This window comes from Ursus americanus, chromosome 5 (assembly GCF_024610735.1).
Source record: "Ursus americanus isolate L20-20 chromosome 5, mUrsAme1.1.p, whole genome shotgun sequence".
In the NCBI taxonomy this organism is placed as follows: Eukaryota; Metazoa; Chordata; class Mammalia; order Carnivora; family Ursidae; genus Ursus; species Ursus americanus.
The window spans coordinates 67,866,769-67,889,182 of NC_142131.1; the positions used below are offsets into that span (position 1 = coordinate 67,866,769).

Here is a 22,414-nt window from a genome sequence, read left to right on the forward strand (position 1 = left end):
GGGACAATGGTTAAAAATGGAAAGAAAATAAGTATTATTTTTTTTTAAAGATTTTATTTATTTATTTGAGAGACAGAGCACAGTGAGGGGAGTAGCAGAGGGAGAGGGAGAAGTAGACTCCCTGCTGATCAGGGAGCCTGATGTGGGGCTCAATCCCAGGACCCTGGGATCATGACCTGAGCTGAAGGCAGATGCTTAACCAACTGAGCCCCCCAGGTGCCCAGAAATACAGTATGATTTTATAAATAGATGAAAAAATACCTAGAGAAGGGAATGTGTCCATTATCCCAGGTACATTTGGTTTCATCGAATCCTCAGAAATATTCTTTGAGATAGGTATCGTGATCCCTATTTTAGGGAGACCAGAGAAATTAAGTGATTTATTCAATGTCACATAGCCAGTAAGTGGAGGAGTCAGGCTTCATATTTGCCTTCGTTTAATATCGAAGGCCAACCATTTCATTCATTCTTCAAATGGTACTTAAGTTTCTACTATGTAGCAGGAGCTAAACTGGATATAGACATGATTCTGACCCATTCCCTGCCCTCAAGGGGCTTACAGCTTGAGATGCTAGGATCTGGACTGGGGTGCTGGATCTGATATCCTGAAAGCCTGGGCCAGAAATGGGGAGGGAACATCTCAGAGATGAAAACATCTAGTGGTTAAGATTTGAAGTGAAAAGTTAGATTAAGAGTCTGAAGCATTCTGACATATTCTAGAGAAGTACTTCTCAAAACATACCATGGAAACTGATCACCTGGGCAATGTATTCAAATACAGTTTCTGGGAGGCACCTGGGTGGCTCAGCCGGTTAAGCATCCAACTCTTGATTTCTGTTCAGGTCATGATCTCAGATTGTGGGATCCAGCCCCACCTGTGTTGGGCTCCACTCAGTGGGGAGTCTGCTCGAGATTCTCTCTCTCTCCCTCTCCTCTGCTCCTCCCCTGGCTCATGCTCTCTCTTTAAAATAAATAAATCTTTAAAAAACAAAACAGAAAATGCAGTTTCTGATGCAGGCAGTATAGGGTGGGGCCTGAAATCTTGCATATCTAACAAGCTCCCAGTTGCTATGAAAGGTGTTATCCAGGGACCACACTGGAAGGGTCACGAGATAGGGAACAGATACAATATTTGTTTCATGGGGTACCTCCACCCTTCAACCCAGGAAGAACCCAGAAAAAGACACTGGTATTGCATGAGCACACACATTCGAGCTCACTAATAGGTTAGGTAACAGGACCTCTTTCATAAGAAAACATGTGTTCTTTCCCGGAATTATTCCTTATAGAACGCTGTGTTGTAATTAAATGACGTTTTCTGGTTCTATGTAACCCCAAGTGATCAGTGTAACAGAATTTTAAATTCTACAGCTAATGCATTTCACTTCTTTTCATAGAGGTCCAGGTTTTGGGTCCTTTATTTGAAATCAGTGTGACATGCATATGTACAGGGTATAGAAAGAAATTAAACAAATTCCCTGAGCAAAAGCATTGTACACACAATGAAGTGTTTTTCTTATGTTCTGAACAGTTGGCCATGTAATTAACTTTATTTCAGTTGTAGAAACTGAACCTTGCTCTCTTTTCTCTTTCTTTCTTTTTTCTCCTTCCCCCCTCCCTCAGCTTTACTGAGATATAATTGACTACCTTTCCTCTTCCTTAACCAACACCTCCAGTGACGAACCATGTCTGAGGCTGACCAGCAAGATGATTCCATTTCTGAGCCATGAATAGCTAGGCAACTCCAATCTATTTTGGGATAAAATACAACCTTTTAGCATAAAGGTTTTGATAAAACCATTTCTGTGGTGATTTCACAGTGGGTCTTTCCCATTCCTTGGACAATGCTGTCTTCTTCCTCAAGAATTTAGAATTTTCAAATTGCTAATATTTCTATCCAGGAAAGACCAGAGAAACTATAAATGTTCAAAACAACTTTCTAAAATCCTGTAACTGAGCCCCTTCCTTCAAGTCATGTACAAGTACTTCTTAATTAATTAATTAATTAATTAATTTTTAAGTAGGCTCCAGGCCTATGGTGGAGCCCAACACGGGGCTTGAACTCATGACCCTGAGATCAAGACCTGAGCTGAGATCAAGAGTTGGACACTCAACAGACTGAGCCACCCAGGCGCCCCTACAAATACTTTTTAAATATGAGGATTAAAATAGTTATAAGAGGGGCGCCTGGTTGGCTCCGTCGTTAGGCATCTGCCTTCAGCTCAGGGCGTGATCCCGGCGTTCTGGGATCGAGCCCCATGTCAGGCTCCTCTGCTAGGAGCCTGCTTCTTCCTCTCTCGCTCCCCCTGATTGTGTTCCCTCTCTCGCTGCCTGCCTCTCTGTCAAATAAATAAATAAAATCTTTAAAAAAAATAGTTATAAGAAATTCATGTCTTTCTCAGTCTTCTTTTGTGACACCTAATTTATCCTCATTATAATTATCATTCGGTATTTACACAGTGGCTTCCTCCAAGCTTCTCAATTCTGGTCACACACTTAAAAATATTGTCCCAATACCCTGAGGAGAGATACAGATTGAAAGGAAGCATAAAAGCAACTGTTATCTTCTTGCCCTGAAAACACCCTTGAAAACAAATCTTAAACTGCAAACAGAACAAAAACTTTTATAACGGTTAGGGAAATTTGACCTGAAATGATAAGAGATGTACTTGAAGGCAAAAATAAAGCATCATCCCAGGGAGGGAAGTGACACAGGAAAGAGTGGTGATGGGACAGGAAGGAAGTGCGGATTCAAGTAGGATGTGGTCCCCCACCAGCGCAAGATTTTTTCCTTCCTTTCTGGTCTGTCACTTCCCTAGAAGAAATCATGATCATCACGAAGTGCAGGCGTTTGCAATGACTCCAAATTGATATCCTTGCCCCTTCTGCCACCTTCCCTTGCATCCCGGTCTACCTTCTCCCCTGCCCTAGACTCCAAGGTCATGGAAGTGCAGAGCCACAAATGCAGACCCATTGTCTTCCCCCCAGTCAGCTAAAAATCCTGCAGCCCCTCTTTGGGTACCTCCAGGTCATGCTAGCTACTGTCACTAACCCCAAACTTCTAGTGGCTCAAAACTATGGAGATTTTTCAAACATATTCAGAATTAACTTCCCTAAACCTATTTGCCAGCATCAACAATTTTCAACTTTTGGGCCAATCTTGTTTCGTCTGTCCCCCAACTTTTTGTTCCTTTTGTGGAATTACTTTAAACCAAATCCCAGACACCAGAGCATTTCAAATACTCCACATGTACTCATAAGAAATAAGGGCATTAAATACACCCACCCATGATGCCATTATCTTAACAAGGATTCTTTAATACCATCTAATACCCAGTCCTTGGAATTTTTACAACTGTGGAAAAGAAGTCTTTTTACAATCGATACGCTTAAATCATTCATCACATTTGGTTGTTACATCTCTTAGCTCAGTCAGTTATGTCAGTTAAGCGTCTGCCTTCAGCTAAGGTCGTGATCCCAGATTCCCTGGATCAGCCACACTGGGATCCCTACTCAGCGGGGAGTCTGCTTCTCCCTTTGATCCACTTCCCTACCCCCAGCTCATGCTTTCTCTCAAATAAATAAATAAAATCTTAAAAAAAAAAAGTGCTCAAAAACTTAGAAGTTTCATGTTGTCTAGGTTAGGTGACATTTGAAAAATTTTAATTTATTTTAAAAGATTTTACTTTCAAGTAATCTTTACACCCCACACAACCCTGAGATCAGGAGTCACGTGCTTTACTGACTGAGCCAGTCTGGCGCTGCTAAAATTTTTCATTTTTATGTTGTTTTGATATCTCCTTCACTGATTGGCCTAAACAAATTAAATGTCAGTGTCTTCAAGTCAGAACATTTTAAATATAACTGTCATGGGGGGGGGGAGGTGAGGAAGCATTGATAACATAAAGCTTAAGTAGCTAGTCTGTTCTCTTTTTCAAGAATTAACTGGCTGCTTCAGCGTCAGGTGGTAAATGAGATGTGAAATTTGGAGAAAATGGCGTCGTGTTTTGGTTGCCAGTGAGTGCTGACTTTAACTGCAGGAACAGGTCTAATATGACTACCGGCGTTTTCTGTTCCATTCAGCTTTAAAGAGTCTCCTGGGCTAAGTATTTTGCAAAGCAGCAAACATTACTGCCTATGTAGTTCTTATTATAATCACTTTAACACAATTTTATGTAATCACTTCTGGGCTATAAAGCTGGGCAATTCCCAATGCTATAAGGTCATCTGAAATTATGGCTAAAAATATATATAGTAATTGTCCATGATTCCAGAAATTATTCCCCAGCCAGATCTGGTTATGAGGATGGATTTCTCCCCCCTCTTTTCAAATACATCACCTGCCACATATTATATTTTCTAAATAGTGAATCTGTTAAACTATTTTATTTCTTAGGATCAGGAATGGTTCAATGCCAGGATTTTGCTTTAAATGGTTTTCAACCATTTCCTCAGGGAAAGGTTTTATATACATTAAGATTTTATTTCACATTTTGTGAGAACCCACTGTTTGGGGAAAGGAAACTCTTGAGTTCTCACATTTTAAATGCTCATGGTAGAAGTGCGTATCCTTAACTCATGATTAGCTTTGATCAGTTAGCACTGTCATTAACTTACTTGAAGGTTTTGACTTCCATTCAATTAAGTTCCACTTTCCAAACATTTATTGAATGTTGATGCTCACAAGACATGAACTGTTAGGGTTACAAGTGTGAACGACTGAGGCTACAGTGCCTAGCATTCATCCAAAATGGACAGTTTCATTTTATGAGCAATTTTGATTATTAGGGACTTCCGGGAATGCTATATGGGGAAGTCTATGGCCACATTCAAAAGCGGGCAAGATTGCCAACATCAAAGTGATCTCTTCACGGTCTAGAGAGTGGGAATTGGTGGTAAAATTGAAAAATTTAACCTAAAAATTATGAGAAAATTTAGGAGAAAGAATCATTATTTCTCAATTGCTTCATAGAGAAAGTAGCTATGCATTAGGCCATGGAGAAGGAGAATTTAGATATCAAACAACAAAGAGGGGAAGGAACCTTCCAGGCATTAGGAATCTGGAGGATCACAGTAAATAGGTTAAGTAATCTAGAACACCTGATTGGTGAGGCTGGAGCAAAATTTGCATGAACAAATAAGCAAGACAAGACTGGAAAGAAAAGTGATTTAGAGAGGAACAAAATCGGTATCTCATTAGGTATCAAAGTGATTGGGCTTGATATTTTTTATACTTTGTATATCAGATCACGGTGTCTGTGAGACTAAATGACTTAATTTCTTACTTTAAAAAATATAAGCAAAATTCAAAATGTGTTACTAACATAATATTATTTTCATAGTGGACACTTACTGTTGCCCAACATACATTCCCATTCTTTCCGGTATCTTAAATTTCCATGGAAACCATTACCCTCTCTCAGCTACTATTTGTAAACTGGAGTGATGGTTTCCCCTGTTTCAGTATATCCAATTAGTATATCCAATCCTCTGGGCAACTAATCGTGATGGGCATCTAACTCAATCAGAGCCAAGGAGACAAGAGAAGACATTGGCAAGCCTTCTGAGAAAGAAGAATATTCATACCTCCACAGAATTTGATGATGGAAGGTTGGAAGGCGTGATACTGTTGCAGTGTCTTGGTTCTGAGAAGGGAGTTTCAAGATGAAGCCAACACACAGAGGAGGACAGAGTTGAGATTTGGAGATGAGCTGAGTGCATAGAACATTGCATAAAACCCTAGATCAAGTTAAGCCTGAAGCTTGAGTAATCCTTGAGCCTGAAGATAGATGAACCGACAATTCCTTTCATTAATTAAGCAAGTTTGAGTTGGATTTTCCATCATTTGCACCAGAGAGAGTTCTAGCATATAGAATGATATTAAATCATTGCAGTTTTCAGTTCTCTTTCGAGTCCAACAAAAGTTCTTTCTGTGGTTTACATGTGCCCTTGTTAATTTGCTTCAGAGACGATATTGATGGGCAGCCTCCAGGGAAACAGAGAAAAGTTACCCCCCACTGAATGGGGAGCCTGATGCAGGGATCAATCCAGGGACTCTGGGATCATGACCTGAGCATCACCCAGTGACTTTTCTATTTTTGTATATTGATAGGTTTCTGCAAGTGTTCTTGGAATGCTGGTTCATTTTTGACTTTCTTAATGTAGCCTGGTTTCAAATCTTCTTTTTGTTTGATTTCTGATGGACACTATGTCGATTTACCCCCATTTAGTCAAATTGTTGTCAGAGCACAAATGGTTCAACTAAGACCCATTTACAGGGAGATAAGTTCACGTTTCCTCCATATTTGAGCACTATTTATAAACCTTCAAAGACCACGTTTATCTTTTTAAGAAATAGCCCCATGTAACACATTGCATTTCACCTGCCTTCTCTTCTGACTCATAGTCAAACTTTTGGGAATATTGCAAGGATAAGAAGGTGTGAGTCAAAATGCTCACTGTATCCTGAAGTTGACTGTGGTTCTACTGGGTCTGTATTTGAGTTGGTGGACTACAGTGAGTTTCTCTGGATTTGAAACTGCTCTCTCTGGTTTCAGTAAGGAGAAATTGATTTTCTTTACATCATGCAAATACCATGGGTATTTAAAAACCCTAAGAGATGGTCTCAACAATTGAGGAGGAACAAAGGGAAATTATTTTACTGTTCAATCATCACATTATTTTGAACATTTTTGGGGAAGACTTACATGAAAGTTTCTTTCAAAGAATTTCAGTGGTCTCAGCTCTGTTCTGAAAAATTTAACTCATCTGGCACTGCAATGAGCATTAAAGAGCATTTTTTAAGCTGAAAAAACAGCTTTATTATAAAACTTAATCACTAAATATAATTATCTTCAGGATAATTATTTTCACTGCCACTAATTCAAAAGGGCATTTATGTACAGCTCCACTGACAAAAGATATTTAAACATGGAAAGTTAAATCCTTAAAGCATCTTCAAAGAGGTTTAAAAAAAGGCCTAGGCATTCATAAAAATGTTCGATCACCTATGAAGAAGCCATTCATTTTTCTCTTATGTACTTTTTTTTTAGAGAGAGAGAGAGAGAGTGTGTGTGTGTGTGTGTGTGTGTGTGTGTGTGAGCTGGGGGAGAGGGGCAGAGGGAGAGGGAGAGAATCACCACAAAGCAATGACTATTTTAGAAGTTAATAGTACATATGAGAGTGGGATGCCTGGGTGGCTCAATTAAGCATCTGACTCTTGATTTCAGCTCAGGTCATGATCTTAGGGTTGTGAGATCAAGTCCCACGCTGGGCTCCGTGCTCAGTGCAGAGACTGCTGGAGATTCTCTCTCCCTCTGCCCCTCCCCCCACTCTCTCTCTTTCTCTCTCACCCTCTAAAGGAATAAATAAAATCTTTAAAATCAATAAACAAAATAAAATAGTCATTGTTTTGAAGATATGATATGTTTGGATTTAGATGTGTTGACCTTGAAGTAATGATGTGCGTACGAACCTCTTCCTGGAAAAAGAAAGAGAAGCCATGGTTGATAATGTCACCACTGAGAATAAGGACAGAGAAAAGGCCACATTGGGTTTGGCACAAGGAGAACGCTTGAGTCCTCTGGGACAGCAGAGGCTCAGAGTGATAGGAAGGGAAGTGATGTCCAGCAAGTCTGGAGGAGGAAAACGCTGGCACAATTTTGGCAGTGGAACTGTTTGATAATTCTCACAGGGAAAAATGTAATGCCAGGGCCAGGTAATTGAACTTTTATTTAAGACACTTGGACAGATTATTTAATCACCCTAAGCCTTGATTTCCTTCTTCCATTTATCTATCACTGAGTAACAAACTAGCTAAAAATGTAGAGGTTTAAAACAACAATAATTTATTTTGCTGACAAATAACATGCAATTTGGGAAAGGCTCTGTATTACTTTCCTATTGCTGCTGTAACAAATGCCCACAAATCCAGTGATTTAAACAAAAGCAGACTCTTCTTCAGTTTTGTAGGTTAGATATCCAATGCAGTTCTTTCTCATTGCGCTGAAATCAAGGTGTGGGGAGGGCTGCATTGCCTTCTGGAAGCTCTAGTCAGGACTCTGCTTCCTTGCCTTTTCTCGCTTCGAGAGGCTGCCTGCATTCCTCGGCTCATGGTGCCTTTTTGATCTTCAAAGTCAGCCAACAGGAAGTTAGGTCATTCCTCCACGGATTCATTCTGACTCCTGCTGTCTCTCTCCTATTTTTAAGGATCCTTGTGACTGCACTGGATCCACCTAGATAATCCAGGATAAATCTGTCTAGTCCAAGGTGAGCTGGTTAGCAATCTTAATGTCACCTGCAACCTTAATTCCCCTTTGCCATGTGATGTAGCATATTCATGGGTTCTGTGGTTTAGGATGTACGCGCCTTCCCATCATTGTGCCTAGCACAGGCTCAGGGAAGGTGGTGGCTCATCTCACCCTCACACAGCGTTAGCTGGGGCAGCTGGACTGGGTCTGGAGGATCTATTTCCAGCACAGCTCAGTTCCTCTCCGTGTGGACATCTCTACGGGGCAGCTGTGGCTTCCTCATGATACAATGCTGGTTTTATGGGAGCTATTATTCCAAAGGACAGGAAGTGGAGGCTGCCCATCTCTTAAGGTCTGGGTCTGGAAATTGACACAGGGTCACTTTCATCGTATTCAATTGGTCAACGTCCTCACAGTGCCCATCTAGATTCAGACGGGAAGAGGCACAGACCCTCAGCTCGCAACGGGAGGAGTGTCACAGAATTTGTAACCACCTCTAATTCTCCATATTCCTCCCTGATAAAACAGGGATAATCTTTACTTGCAGTATTGTTGTAATAGAAACGATACGTCTAAGGTGGCTAATAACAATCCTACCACACATGTCACAACAAGTGGAGGAAAAATAACTCTCAGGGTTGTTCGCTGAATATTTGGATATACACGAACACATGAATGCCGTGGTTCTTATGATTAGTGGGTGTGGATTGGTATCAAGATCTCTTTGCAAATCCAAAGAAGGTTATGATCCCTTTCCCCAGAAAAATGTGCAGAGGCACTTATGAATATGCTGGAAGACCACTTCAAGGGATTTCCAGATTAGGTGAAGATCCTTAGCACTGAGACATAGAGTAACATAGATAAAAGTACTGCAGGATGAGGGGCCCCGTGATGTGGGGACATAATTTGGATATATTTCCTTTTTACATCTGGGGCCAGAGAGAGTGTTCATATCTGCCTCCAAGACAGCCTGCTTTACTTCTTTGATTAAGTCAGGGATGTGAAGAAAAGATGTTCCACTGGAAGTATTAAAAGTGCCTTCACGTGTTGTTTTATTTTTATTTTTCCTGCTCTTATAACGGAAACGCTATTAGATAGCAATCCTCTAAGAAAGGAAGGGCTGAGTGTTTCCATCATTCTTCCGTTGTACTTTTTTTTTTTCACGTTTTCCACTTCCATTCTGGCATCGTGTGTATAGGACTCATTGCACGCTTATGCAATTAATCATTAATTGTTTCAATAGTATCTTTTATTTTAAAAAGCAGTACATTTTCTAACTAATCAAAGTCACAGATACTCCTGAGAATTTAAACAAGACAGAAATAAAATAAAGAGGGCGAGGTCTTTATATATTTTATATAATGTGTAGACATTACCATGGCTAATGGTCTGGAAGACATCTTTCCAGACTTATGATCATTTTTATATATACATAAAACAAAAATGGGACCATATTGTAGATACTATGCAGCTGTTTTCTTTGTTCCCTTAATATATCAGACGTATCTATTTTTTTTTAGATTTTATTGACTTACTTATTTTAGCTAGAGGGCGCGTGCGTGCACACACGAGTGGGGGGAGGGGCAGAGGGGAAGGGAGAGGGACACGCAGATTCCCTGCTCTCCGACATCCTTTCCCCCTTCCCAATTTATCCCCATGCTAGTTTCACTGGAAGATCCCACTAGGAAATGCCCGCTTGTCATTTCTTTCTTTTTACCCTGCCATAGTCTGCATGGGCTTGCTGCTGTGGAGAGCGTTCTGAGAGTGGCCCCCAGCTGGCTTGATTGGTAGAGCCTGTGACTCCTGCTCTTGAGGTTGTGAGTTTGAGCCCCATGTTGGGTGTAGAGTTTACTTAGGAAGGAAGGAAGAAAGAAGAAAAGAAAGAAAGAAGCAAGCAACCTCTGAGAGCCCAGAGATTGGGGATTGAGTCTAAATCTGCCGCTCGGTGTGTAACCCTGGGTGATTTCCTTACTGCTCTGGACTGCACTTGCCTCGTGTGAAAAGAGAGAAATAGGTAAAAGGGGCCCCTGAAGCTCTCTCATCTCTACTTGGATTCCTCAAATCTACCATGTACTGAGCTCTGCATCAGGGGTTTTCCAGGCTGTCCTTACACCAAGTCCAGAAAGTACGGAACAGAGTCCCCATTTCTGACCGAGAGAAGGCAAGGGTAGGGAAATGCGAGAACTCTGTAAAATAACAAAAAGACAACTGAGGAAATTCTGAAGATCTAATTGGCTTTACTAATTGGTCAGCATCCCACCTAGCAGGTAGAGGGGAGCTCCAAAGGGAGAGAAGGAATGGAACAAAGGAAATTATTAGCAAAGAATCCATTGTTTCAGGCAAGGTCTCTGGCCTAAGGGAAAAGGAAGGGGTCTATCAGTACATCTCCTAGCAAGGACCAGGAAATTCCCGGGCTGACTGGTGAAAGGTCATTCCCAGGGGAGGGGTTGAAAGGAGTTAGGTTAGGTATTAAGTCTTGGTTTACTGACTTGGGGCCTTAACCTAAAAGACCCGTTATGGGCCTGTGGTTTTCTTTTCAGCCACTCAAAGTCAAGACGCGCGAGCCTGGCATTATCAGAACTGGGCTGAGCCAGAACGAGAGCTGGAGATTTTGAGCTCTAGAAGCAGCTTTACCTAAACTGAAAGCCTGGAGTTCACCAGGGCTTGACAGTTTATGGTACCAGTTCACATACGTTTCTTCACTTCTGCTTCCCCAATGCCTGTGTGCAGATGGAAAAGATTTTTACTCTCACTCGAAGCTGATAAAACAGAGAGGTTAAGTGGCTTTTACAAGGTCGCATAGAGAGGAAGTGGTATTAGAATTAATTACTGGTTAGCAAAAAACAAAACCAGGCCTTCTGACCTAATTATGGGGATCATTTTCATAATTCAAATTGCATTACTTAAGTTCACTATGCCGATTTCCCAGTTACCATATGGAAAAGGAAACTTAGAAATAAGAAGTCTACATTGGGAAGAAAAGACTTTTAGAAATGAATATACAATATTTGCAAACAACATTCCATTTTATAGTCTTAAAATTCAGTTAAAATTTTATTTTACCACCATTCTTTTTATTTACTGCCTCTTCATCTTTTACTAATAGTACGTTTAGGAAACTGGCAATAAGAGGGTCCTTTAAAATGAGTAGCGGACTCTGTTAGGCGAAAATTTGTCAAGAGAATAAGAATCTTTTACCAATACGGTGAATATCTAGTTTGATTCTATTTGTAAACGACTGGCAGGCCCTCATCCCAGAGGGTATCATCTTGCCCCATAGGTATTTAAGGTAGATACAAATTACATGATTTAAACAAACTCCCTAGTTAAGTAGAACTTCATGTTTCTGTTGCAGGACTTTTAAAAGCTGCCTCTCACCTTAATTTCATTTCCATCATCAAATTTCAAAAGAAAGCTTCCCTGCCATAGAAAGCACACAGGGATGCCCCATTTAGTAGAACTAGCAAATGGGAATGTACTTACTCATTGTCCCAAAGCGGCCCTTTCTGGGCATGATGGTGAATCTTGGTTAGAAACAGGCACGAGGTCTCCGAAGTCTCTGAGGACCTAGTCCATCTTTGTGTATCAACACTGCGCCTACTCAGAATTGGTTTTATGATCTCACTTTTTAAACTTGTACTTTTGCCCCAACCAGTTCTGGTCTCAGTTACACATTTGGCTAAGCTCTGTTAATCAGCTCCCAGAGAGGCTCTTGCAGAGTACCAGCCCTGCCCACCCCTTTCCTCCCTTCCCCCTTAGCAACCCCCCCCACCCCCCCCCCACCCCCCCGCCCAGGGGCCCAGGGGCAGCACACTATTTCCTCTAACCTTATCATGTACTCTTACTTCCAAGTAAGTTTTTCCCGACCTCTCTGCTCTTATCAGAGAGAATTTTTTTTAAAACACTTTTTGCCTCCTTAAACAAAGGGAGAATCTGCTGTTTGCCCAAAGAATTCTTTTTTCCCCCTCCTTTTAAATTTTTAAAAAAGATTTTTTATTAATTTGAGAGAGAGAGTGCACACGAGTGGGGGTGAGGGGCAGAGGCAGAGGGAGAAGCAGGCTCTCCCACTAAGCAGGAAGCCTGACTAAGGGCTTGATCCCAGGACCCTGGGATCATGACCTGAGCAGAAGGCAGATGCTTAACTGACTGAGCCACCCAGGCCCCCCTGCCCAAGTAAGTCTTTTTTTTTTTTAATTCCAGCTTTATTGAGATATAATTGATATGACACTGTGTAAATTTAAAGTATACAATGTAATGATTATATATATGTATACATATATATAAAATAAAAGATATATATATAATATATAATCAAATATATATATATATATATATAATCAAAATGTTTACCACAATAAGGTTAACACACCCTTCTCCTTACATAATTCTCATTTTGTTGTTGTTATGCTGAAAACATTAAAGCTCTCCTCCCATAGCAAATTTCAAGTATTCCATATAGTACCATAACTATAACTATAGTCACCATGCTGTACATTAGATCCCCTGACTTTCTTCATCTTATAACTGAAAGTTTGTACTTTTTAACAAACATCTCCCAATTTTCCCTACCCTTAGCCACTGGCAACCACCATTCTACTTTCTATTTCTATGAGTTCAATGATTTTAGATTCCACATATAAGTGAGATCTTATAGTATTTGTCTTCATCTGTCTTATTTCATTTAGGATAATGACCTCGCGGTCCAGCCACGTTGTTGCAAAGGGCAGGATGTCCTTCTTTGTTTATTGCTGAATAATATTCCATTGTGTGTGTGTGTGTGTGTGTGTGTGTGTGTGTGTGTATCACATTTTCTTTACCCATTCATCTACTGATGGACACTTAGGTTGCTTCCTATCTTGCCTATCATAAATAATCTTACAATGAACATGAGGGTACAGATATCTCGTCAAGACTGTGGTTCCATTTCCTTGGATGTATACTCAGAAGTGAGATTCCTGGACCACATGGTAGTTCTACTTGTAATGTTTTTGAGGAAACTTCATACTGTTTTCCACAGTGGCTGTACCAGTTTACATTCCCACCAACAGTGCACCAGAGTTCCCTTCTCTCCACATCCACTCCAACCCTTGTTATCTCTTGTCTTTTTGATAATAGCCATTCTGACAGGTATAGGTGATATCTCATTGTGGTTTTGATTTACATTTCCCTCATGATTACTGATGTTTTCATGTACTTGGCCATTTGTACGTCTTCTTTGGAAAAATGTCTATTCAGATCCTCTGCTGATGTTAACATCAGCTGATGATGGTGATGATGATGATGATGATGATGATGATGATGATGATGATTTGCTATGGAGTTGTAGGACTTCTTTATATATAGTGGATATTAACCCCTTATGGAATAAATCGTTCGCAAGTATTTTCTCCCATTCTGTAGGTTGCCTCTTCGGACTACTGACTGCTGCTTTTGCTGTACAAAAGCTGTTTAATTTGATGTAGTCCCACTTGTTGGTTTTTGCTTTTGTTGCTTTGTGCTTTTGGTGTCACAGCCAAAAAATTATAGCTAGGACCACTGTCAAGGAGTTTTCCCCTATGATTTCTTCCAGGAGTTTATGGTTTTAGGTCTTATGTTTAGGTACTTACTGCATTTCAAGTTAAGTTTTGATAGTGGTTCAAGACTGGGGTCCAATTTCATTCTTTTGCAAGTGCATGTCTAGTTTTCTCAGCATCATTTATTGAAGAGACTATCTTTTCCCCATTGACTATTCTTGGTTCCCTTGTCATATATTAGTTGACTATATCTGCGTGGGTTTATTCCTGGGCTCTTCATTCTGTTCTATCGGTCTATGTGTCTTCTTATGTTAGTATCATACTGTTGGGATAACTATAACTTTGTGATATAGTTTAGAATCAGGAAGTGTGATGCCTCCAGCTCTCTTATTTTTTAAGATTGCTTTGGCTATTCAGGGTCTTTTGTGGTTCCATATGAATTTTAGGATTGCTTTTTCTGTTTCTGTGAAAAATGCCATTGGAATTTTGAGAGGAATTGCATTGAAACTTTAGGTGGTTTGGGGTAGTATGGACATCTTAACAATTTTAATTCTTCCAACCCATGAACTTGGCATATATTTCCATTTACTTGTGTATTCTCAATTTTTTTCATTAGAGTTTTTTAGTTTCCAGCACACACATCTTTCATCTCCTTGGTTAAATTTATTCCTAAGCATTTCATTATTTTTGGTGCTATTGTAAATGGTATTGTTTTCTTTCTTTCTTTTTCAGATAGTTCATTGTTAGTGTATAAAAACACAACTGATTTTTCTCTCTCACGTTGTATCTTGTGTAAGCTGACCATACCTAATACGTCAGCTCCATGATGTTAAGGATAGTTCCCTTCTATTTTGTCGTCTTTAATGTGTGACTTCTATAAGATGTGACTTCCATGTTTTTGTCCAAGATGCCTTCTCTAGCCCTTGCCACAATGTCCATGTCTTAGCCATGGAAAAGAAAAAAGGAGAGTTGGAGAGCATGACCCATTTCAACCAGGGAATTATAAATGTCACTTTTACTTGGCCAGAACTTGGTTACACTGTCACGCCTAGATTTAAAGGAGCTTGGAAAGTCTAGCTTTACTCTGGGTGGCTACATACCCCACTAAAATTTTGGGACTCAACCAATTAAGAAGAGGAGAATGAATACTGCAAAGAGCTAGCAATTTTTGCCACATTACTTGAATCTAAATCATATTTCTCTGAAAAGTCTGATGTCTGTAACCCTCCAGTAATGAGTTATGTTGGCTCCTCAGTTTTCTTCAGTGGGTCTGAAATATTTTATCCCCTAAAACCAGCTAGCACTTTGGAACTCTCTGAATGTTGAAAATGATCTCTTAAAAAGAGGGCTTTTGTTACTTTCTACCAAGAATCACATCATTCAATATTTTGTTGAAACGGTAGATGGAATCCTCCAGTCTCCAAGGAAACTTTATTTCTTGATGTACGAGGAACTATAATAACAAGGAAGCCAGAAGTTAGCTGGGAAAATTACAACCAAGTTTGCTTCAGCCAAAGTTTAAAATGGTCCTGTAAGACTGAAAAAAAAATTTTTTTTTTGTCAAATAACTTACTTTTTGGCAAGTATGTCTGTATAACTCAGGGTTCTCCAGAGAAACAGAATCAACAGGAGATTATATATATAAATTTATTATAATTAATTGGTGATGCAATTATAGAGGTGAAGGAGTCTTTACAATCTGTCATCTGTGAGTTGGAGAACCAAGAAGCTGGTGGTGGAATTCAGCCCAAGTCTGAAGGCCTGAGAACCAGGATCATGGATGTCTGAGGGCAGGAGAAGATAGATGTACCTCAAGCAAAGAGAGCAAATGCATCCTTCCTCTGCCTTTTTGTTCTGTGTGTGCCCTCCACGGATTGGTTGGTGCCCATTCACACTAGTGAGAATGATTTTTACTCGGACGACTGATTCAAATGCTAATCTCTTCCAGAAACACCCTCACAGACACACTCAGAAAGGATGTTTTTCCAGGTATCTGGTCATCCCTTAGATGAGTTGACACATGAAATTAACCACCAGTCTTCAAGTATTACAATCAGAAAGAGTCTTAAATATAAGAAAAAGCCTAGGGCTGATGCCAGAGTTAAAATAGTCTAATGAACTCTCTCCCTTCCCATGCAAGCAGAAAACGGTTATTTGGAGAAGTAGCTGATTCTAGGGCTAGAGCAGGGAAAGTACAAGGTCAGCTTGAACATCCTGTGGGTCCAGAAAGTAAGGAAGTGGTCAAAAAGTGATGTGCAGTCATGTCAAAAGGACACAGGAGCCAACAGGAGGAGTACCCAGTGGCCAAATCTGGGACAATTGAGCAAAAAAAAATTTTAAGTAATTATTTATAACCCATAAGATAAAATAAGTGTTCATGAGTCCATATAGATATAAATTAGTAATCAAATAACTGACTGGGAGAGAATGGACGGTTTTTCCTTAAAATAAAATTCCAAGTAATAAAGGTAGAAGTGATGAGGGAAGTAGAGAATCATCATATAACAAGCACTTGTAATAATCATTATGGGCAAGAGTCACTAAAGGACGCTAATATCAGAAAGCTTGCTGAGAGACAGGATATTTGCAGAGGCTCAAAATATCTCTCCATAAAATAGTTACTAGTTACAGTGAGGAATTAATACAGTGGGAGAACTTGGTAGACTCAACTTGAACCAAGAGAGCAAAGTGAACACCATCAGTCACGAGACGTACTGTATTATGTTCCTACAGATAAGGAGCACTGACAAGGTCACGGCATAACTCTGTGATGTTCTTACCAAAAATGCATAACCTGAATTTGGTCATGAGGAAAGATATGAACCCAAATTAAGAGACATGCTATAAATAACTAGCCAGTACTCTTCAAAATGTCAAGATCAAGAAAGACAAGGAATGGCTCCAGAAATACCTGGAGTGGAGGAGACAAATGAGATACAATTACCAAACACAATGTGAGACCCTGGACTGGACCCTGGACCAGAAAATTGGTCTTAGTGGGACAGTTGGTGAAATTTGAATAAGTACTGTAGAATAGTTAATAATATAAATCAACGTTAATTTCCTGAATTGATAATTATACTACGATTATATAATAAATTAACGTTTGGGGAACCTGGCGGAGGGTATCCAGGAAATCTTTGTACTATTTTTTTCTAAGTCCGAAATTATCTTAAAACAATTTTTTTTTTAAAAAGAAAGCAAATGGGGGGCGTCTGGTTGGCTTAGTTGGTTAACCGACTGACTCTTGATTTTGGCTCAGGTCATGATCTCAGGGCTGGAAGACCCATGCTGGGCGTGGAGCCTGCTTTAAGATTCTCTCTCTTCTTCTCCTGCCCCCTCCCTCTCTCCTTCCCTCTCTAAAAAATAAATACGTAACAAAAATAAAACGAAGCAAATGGTGATTAAGTCTTGGGAGGTGATCACGTTGGGTAGGTTCTCCTTCCCTTCGCGGGTCACTGAGTTGAACTTTGAAAGTATTCTAATATGTATCCTTTTCAAGTAAAATTTATAGTCGCCAAGTTCTTATTTACCCTTCCCTGGATCTTCATTTCTCTTCATTCTATATTATAGTTTAGCAACCAGATCTCTATGCAGTATTCCATATATAGCAATATTGGGGTGGGATACTGATTCGTATTCAATATCCTTTCCTGACAAAGCACAGCAATTTACTTAAGATTCGGCTGCTTAAGGGAAATCTATGGGAATCTATGCTTTTAGAGGTCTATAAATGTGACTTTAAGATTCAGCCCCCAGATTATGACAGAATAGAACTTTAAAGTTTTCTGGGAGACATCTTGGATTATCCCCCCCCCTTGGATTATCCCAATTTACGCGAATTTTCCTTTTGTCTTTTTATTTTCTACTTTTTTTTCTTTTTTTTAAAGATTTTATTTATTTATGTGACAGAGAGACAGCCAGCGAGAGAGGGAACACAGCAGGGGGAGTGGGAGAGAAAGAAGCAGGCTCATAGCAGAGGAGCCCGATGTGGGACTGGATTCCCAGTACCCCGGGATCACGCCCTGAGCCGAAGGCAGACGCTTTAACGACTGCGCTACCCAGGCGCCCCTATTTTCTACTTTTCTTATCATTGCCAGAATCTTACTCCTGTACAGTGCGGGAACCATTCGAATCTGGAATGTCACACATTGTTGGACCTAGTGACCAATGCTGGGGTGGCTCCACTGACAGCTTATTTGTATGGAGGCTCACAATCTTCCCTGGGAAAAAATTTATGGTTGTGCATCATCTCTAAAATAATCATGTAGGGAGCAACTGGGTACCTCAGTCAGTTAAGCATCTGCCTTCCACTCGCCTCATGATCCAGGGTCCTGGGATCGAGTCCTACATGGGGTTCCCTGCTTAGCAGGGAGTCTGCTTCTCTCTCCTCCTGCCGCTCCACCTGCTTGTGCTCTCTCTCTTTCTCTCAAATAAATAAATACATAAAATCTTAAAAAAAAAAAAAATAACCAGGTAGGATTAGAACCTCTTGTAGATTATTTACCATTGGCTTAATATCTCTTTCTTTAAAACAATCCGTGAATGTGCATTTTCCTTATATCACCATCAGGGGTTTTTTGTTACCACCCTTTTTCCATTCACTGTATGTTTTATATATATTATTTTTAATCTTTTGAGGCATTAGTATATACCTCATTCAGATGAGAAAACTTAGGTCCAAAGATGACACAATACCCAGAAAAACGTCACTTTGAACTTCATCTACAAAATTCAGAGGTTGTGATTATTCTACAGCTTATGATCCCCAAATCTTCAGGTAAGCCCAGGAATCTCTGACAGATTCTAGTTGCCTTTTACTCTCTGACGCATTTAAGCTGCATAAATATCTACTTCTGGCAAATTCCATAGGAGTTCTGCTCCCTCTGGAATCAGATTTCTTTGTAAACCAATCAAAAGAAAACTAAACAAGAACAAAGTATACTCAGCACCTTTTTTTTTTTAAAGGGTAATTGATTAATTTCCATTAGTTCTGTGGCCTAATTCTTGGTCAGGCCTTTTGGAATTACTTTGGGCCTTGAGTGCAAGCTTATTTTCATATCTCTAAAACAGTTCTATGGAGATACTTCTAGATTTCAACATCCTCACTGGCATCAAAAAAATTGTATTTTTTCAATCTCTCCATAATACCTGGAAATGCCAAAATTTCAACCTATGAGAGACCAAACTTTAAAACAGTTACTTAGATTACAAACTAACAAATTTTACTTCCCCTACATCTATTTTTAAAAGAAGTTTTGGCTTGATAATGTAAGCCTGGTAATTAAGGAATTAGGAACTTAAGTAAGTTACATCTGTAGGGGTAAAACATTTTCTATCTAGAAATAGTGCTTCCCATTCTTGTATTTTGAGTTACTGTGTCACAGGAAATACAGATATTTATGGACTTATATTTTGTTAAATAATCATTTCTTCTGCTTTTTGCATAGCATCTTTTTTGTTTATTCAAGCTCAGTGAATCCCAGAAGGGCATTTTTTAAAAAAAAATAGCATTTAAGATAAAGAGGGATCTCAAAATAATTTGAGACAGAAACTGATTCTTGGGGCCCCTGGCTGGCTCAATCATTAGAGCATGTGAGTCTTGATCTAGGGTCGTGAGTTCAAGCCCCATGTTGGGCATGGGGCCTACTTAATTTAAAAAGGAAAAAAAAAAAAAGAAAGAAAAGAAAGGAAACTGATTCTTGTCTAGAAGTTCAGTTACCAGGAATGAAATGTTTTACATTTTAAGCAATACTGTATGATCATATAATAGAGAGCCTGCTTACACATTTTTTTTTCTTTCAAAATGTGTATTTTCTCTGTTCTTATCTTGTAACCCATGGTAAGAGGCTGGAATTATATATTTCCTCTAAGGAAGGAAGTGCTGAACACTGCTTAGAGTCACAGAAGAAGCAAATAGTATTTGTATATAACAGCAAATTCAAGATATCTCAAAGCCATAGCGCTGACTCCAGAAATTCAGATATTTTGTTTTTATTTAAGTAAATTTACTTTTATCGGTTGGCAATCTGTAATCGAAAAGAAGGTACTGTTAACTAGTTCTACCATACATCCTCACCATATACTTGGCTCCTTCTGCCTTTGCTTGGTTTCTGACATTTGTCAAAACCAAAAATATTATAATACAATCTAACTGGATCTTTAGAAGCTGGACTTATAGTACTTAGGAGTGAGAGTATCTGAGGTTTCTGTGGGAAAATATACTATGGAACACATTTCCTGTGCTCTATTTTTTACACATGGCTACAACGTAAACAAGGAGATATAGAAAGATTATCCAAAGCAAAACATACTAAAAAGAGACAGAGTCCCAAAGAAAGAGACATACCTTAAAATTGGCCAATTTCCTTTTAGGAACTCATCAATTTTTTACATTAGTTAGGTGATTTCAGCTATTCTTTAGAGAAATAGGTACAACAATTAGAGGAAAAAAAACCAATTTGCTCTTCTCATATTTTTATTGCTTGAGTTACTAAGGCAATCTGTTTATTGCTAGAGATTGTTCAGGTACGACAGCCCTTGTGGCTTTGTTTGGAAAGCTAAGAAGGACAAGACTGTGTGATGTTATACAGAATTGGGCTTTTATTTATATGTAGAGGGTTAACATTTTTGGATCAATAGTTTTTGATGATCCATTAGACAGAAATGATAGTGCTTTGCTGGTTTGATTATGATCAGTCCTATTATCAGAATTTTGTTATTTATGAGAACTTTAGACTCCAGTGCTACAACGAAGGTCTTATGTTTTGTTTTCTGCCTATGATAGAAACTTAGAACTGGAAAAGATTTAAAGATCACTGCATCTTCCTTCTTAGTGTAGAATCTTTACTACAGTGTCCTAGGCAGATTAGCATTGATGATTTCACTGAATACCTCTTAAAAGGACTCTTCTTTTTTCTAGAGGCTCCTTTCCACTCCTAGAGAGCTCTAGCTGTTGCAGACTTCCACATCTCCTGAATACACAACGAGCACAACTCTTTTTCACTTCTACCTGTTAATTTTCTTTCTGTCTTCTAGTCTGGAGGATTTGTGGCAAACTCGGTCGACACTAAATAATATGATCTAAAGTTCCACAGAAAAATCCAAAAGACTCCACCCCAAAATTGCTAGAACTCATATAGGAATCCAGCAATGTGGCAGGATATAAAATCAATGCACAGAAATCAGTTTCATGTTTATACACTAACAGTGAGACAGAAGAAAGAGAAATTAAGGAGTCGATCCCATTTACAATTATACCCAAAACTATAATATATCCAGGAATAAACCTCACCAAAGAGGCAACGGATCTGTACTACAGAACATTCATGAAAGAAATGAGGAAGACACAAAGAAGTGGAAAAGTGTTCCATGCTCGTGGATTGGAAGAACAAATAATGTTAAAATGTCCATGCTACCTAGAGCAATCTACACATTCAATGCAATCGCTATCAAAATACCATCAACTTTTTTCAGAGAGCTGGAACAAATAATTCTAAAATTTATATGGAGCTAGAAAAGACCCTGAATAGCCAGAGGAACACTGAAAAAGAAAACCAAAGCTGGAGGCATCACAATGCCAGACTTCCAGCTATACAGCAAAGCTGTCATCATCAAGACAGTATGGTACCGGCACAAAAACAGATATCAATGGAACAGAATAGAGAACCCCAAAATGGACCCTCAACTCCATGGTCAAATAATCTTTGACAAAGCAGGAAAGAATATCCAATGGAGAAAAGACAGTTTCTTCAACAAATGGTTTTGGAAAAATAGGACAGCCACATGCAGAAGAATGAAAGTGGACCATTTCCTTACACCATACACAAAAATAGACTCAAAATGGATGAAAGACCTAAATGTGAGAGAGGAATCCATAAACATTCTAGAGGAGAACACAGGCAGGAACATCTTTGATTTTGGCTGCAGCAACTTCTTGGTAGACACGTTTCCAAAGGCAAGGGAAACAAAGGCAAAAATGAACTATTGGGACTTCATCAAGATAAAAAGCTTTTGCACAGCAAAGGAAACAGTCGACAAAACCAAAGACAACCAACAGGATGGGAGAAGATATTTGCAAATGACATATAAAAGGCTAGTATCCAAGATCTATAAAGAACTTATCAAACTCAACACCCAAAGAACAAATAATCCAATCAAGAAATGGGCAGAAGACATGAACAGATATTTCTCCAAAGAAGACATACAAATAGCCAACAGACACATGAGAAAATGTTCAACATCACTCAGCATCAGGGAAATACAAATCAAAATCACAATGAGATACCACCTCACACTGGTCAGAATGGCTAAAATTAACAAGTCAGGAAATGACAGATGTTGGCAAGGATGCAGAAAAAAGGGAACCCTCTTATGTTGTTGGTGGGAATGCAAGCTGGTGCGGCCACTCTGGAAAACAGTATGGAGGTTCCTCAAAAAGTTGAAAATAGAGCTACCCTACAACCCAGAAATTGCACTACTAAGTATTTACCCCAAAGATACAAATGTAGTGATTTGAAGGGGCACCTGCACCCCAATGTTTATAGCAGCAATGTTCACAATAGCTAAACTGTGAAAGAGCCCAGATGTCCATTGACAGATAAGTGGGTAAAAAAGAAGTCATATTCCTACACACATACACACACATACACA

At 39.3% G+C, this 22,414-nt stretch overlaps 1 protein-coding gene across 2 annotated transcripts in view; it reads right to left on the minus strand.

Annotated features, from left to right (window-relative positions):
• The window catches only part of SNX2 (sorting nexin 2), a 95,783-nt gene extending 83,915 nt beyond the window's left edge, over positions 1-11,868 (minus strand). The window contains exon 1 of one of the 2 annotated variants that reach the window (XM_045794849.2): positions 11,733-11,868. The gene's annotated coding sequence lies outside the window, so the exon portion shown is untranslated. The remainder of the gene's footprint in view (positions 1-11,732) is intronic. The other variant, XM_045794850.2, reaches the window with a different exon arrangement.
• Between the last annotated feature and the right edge of the window lie 10,546 nt (positions 11,869-22,414).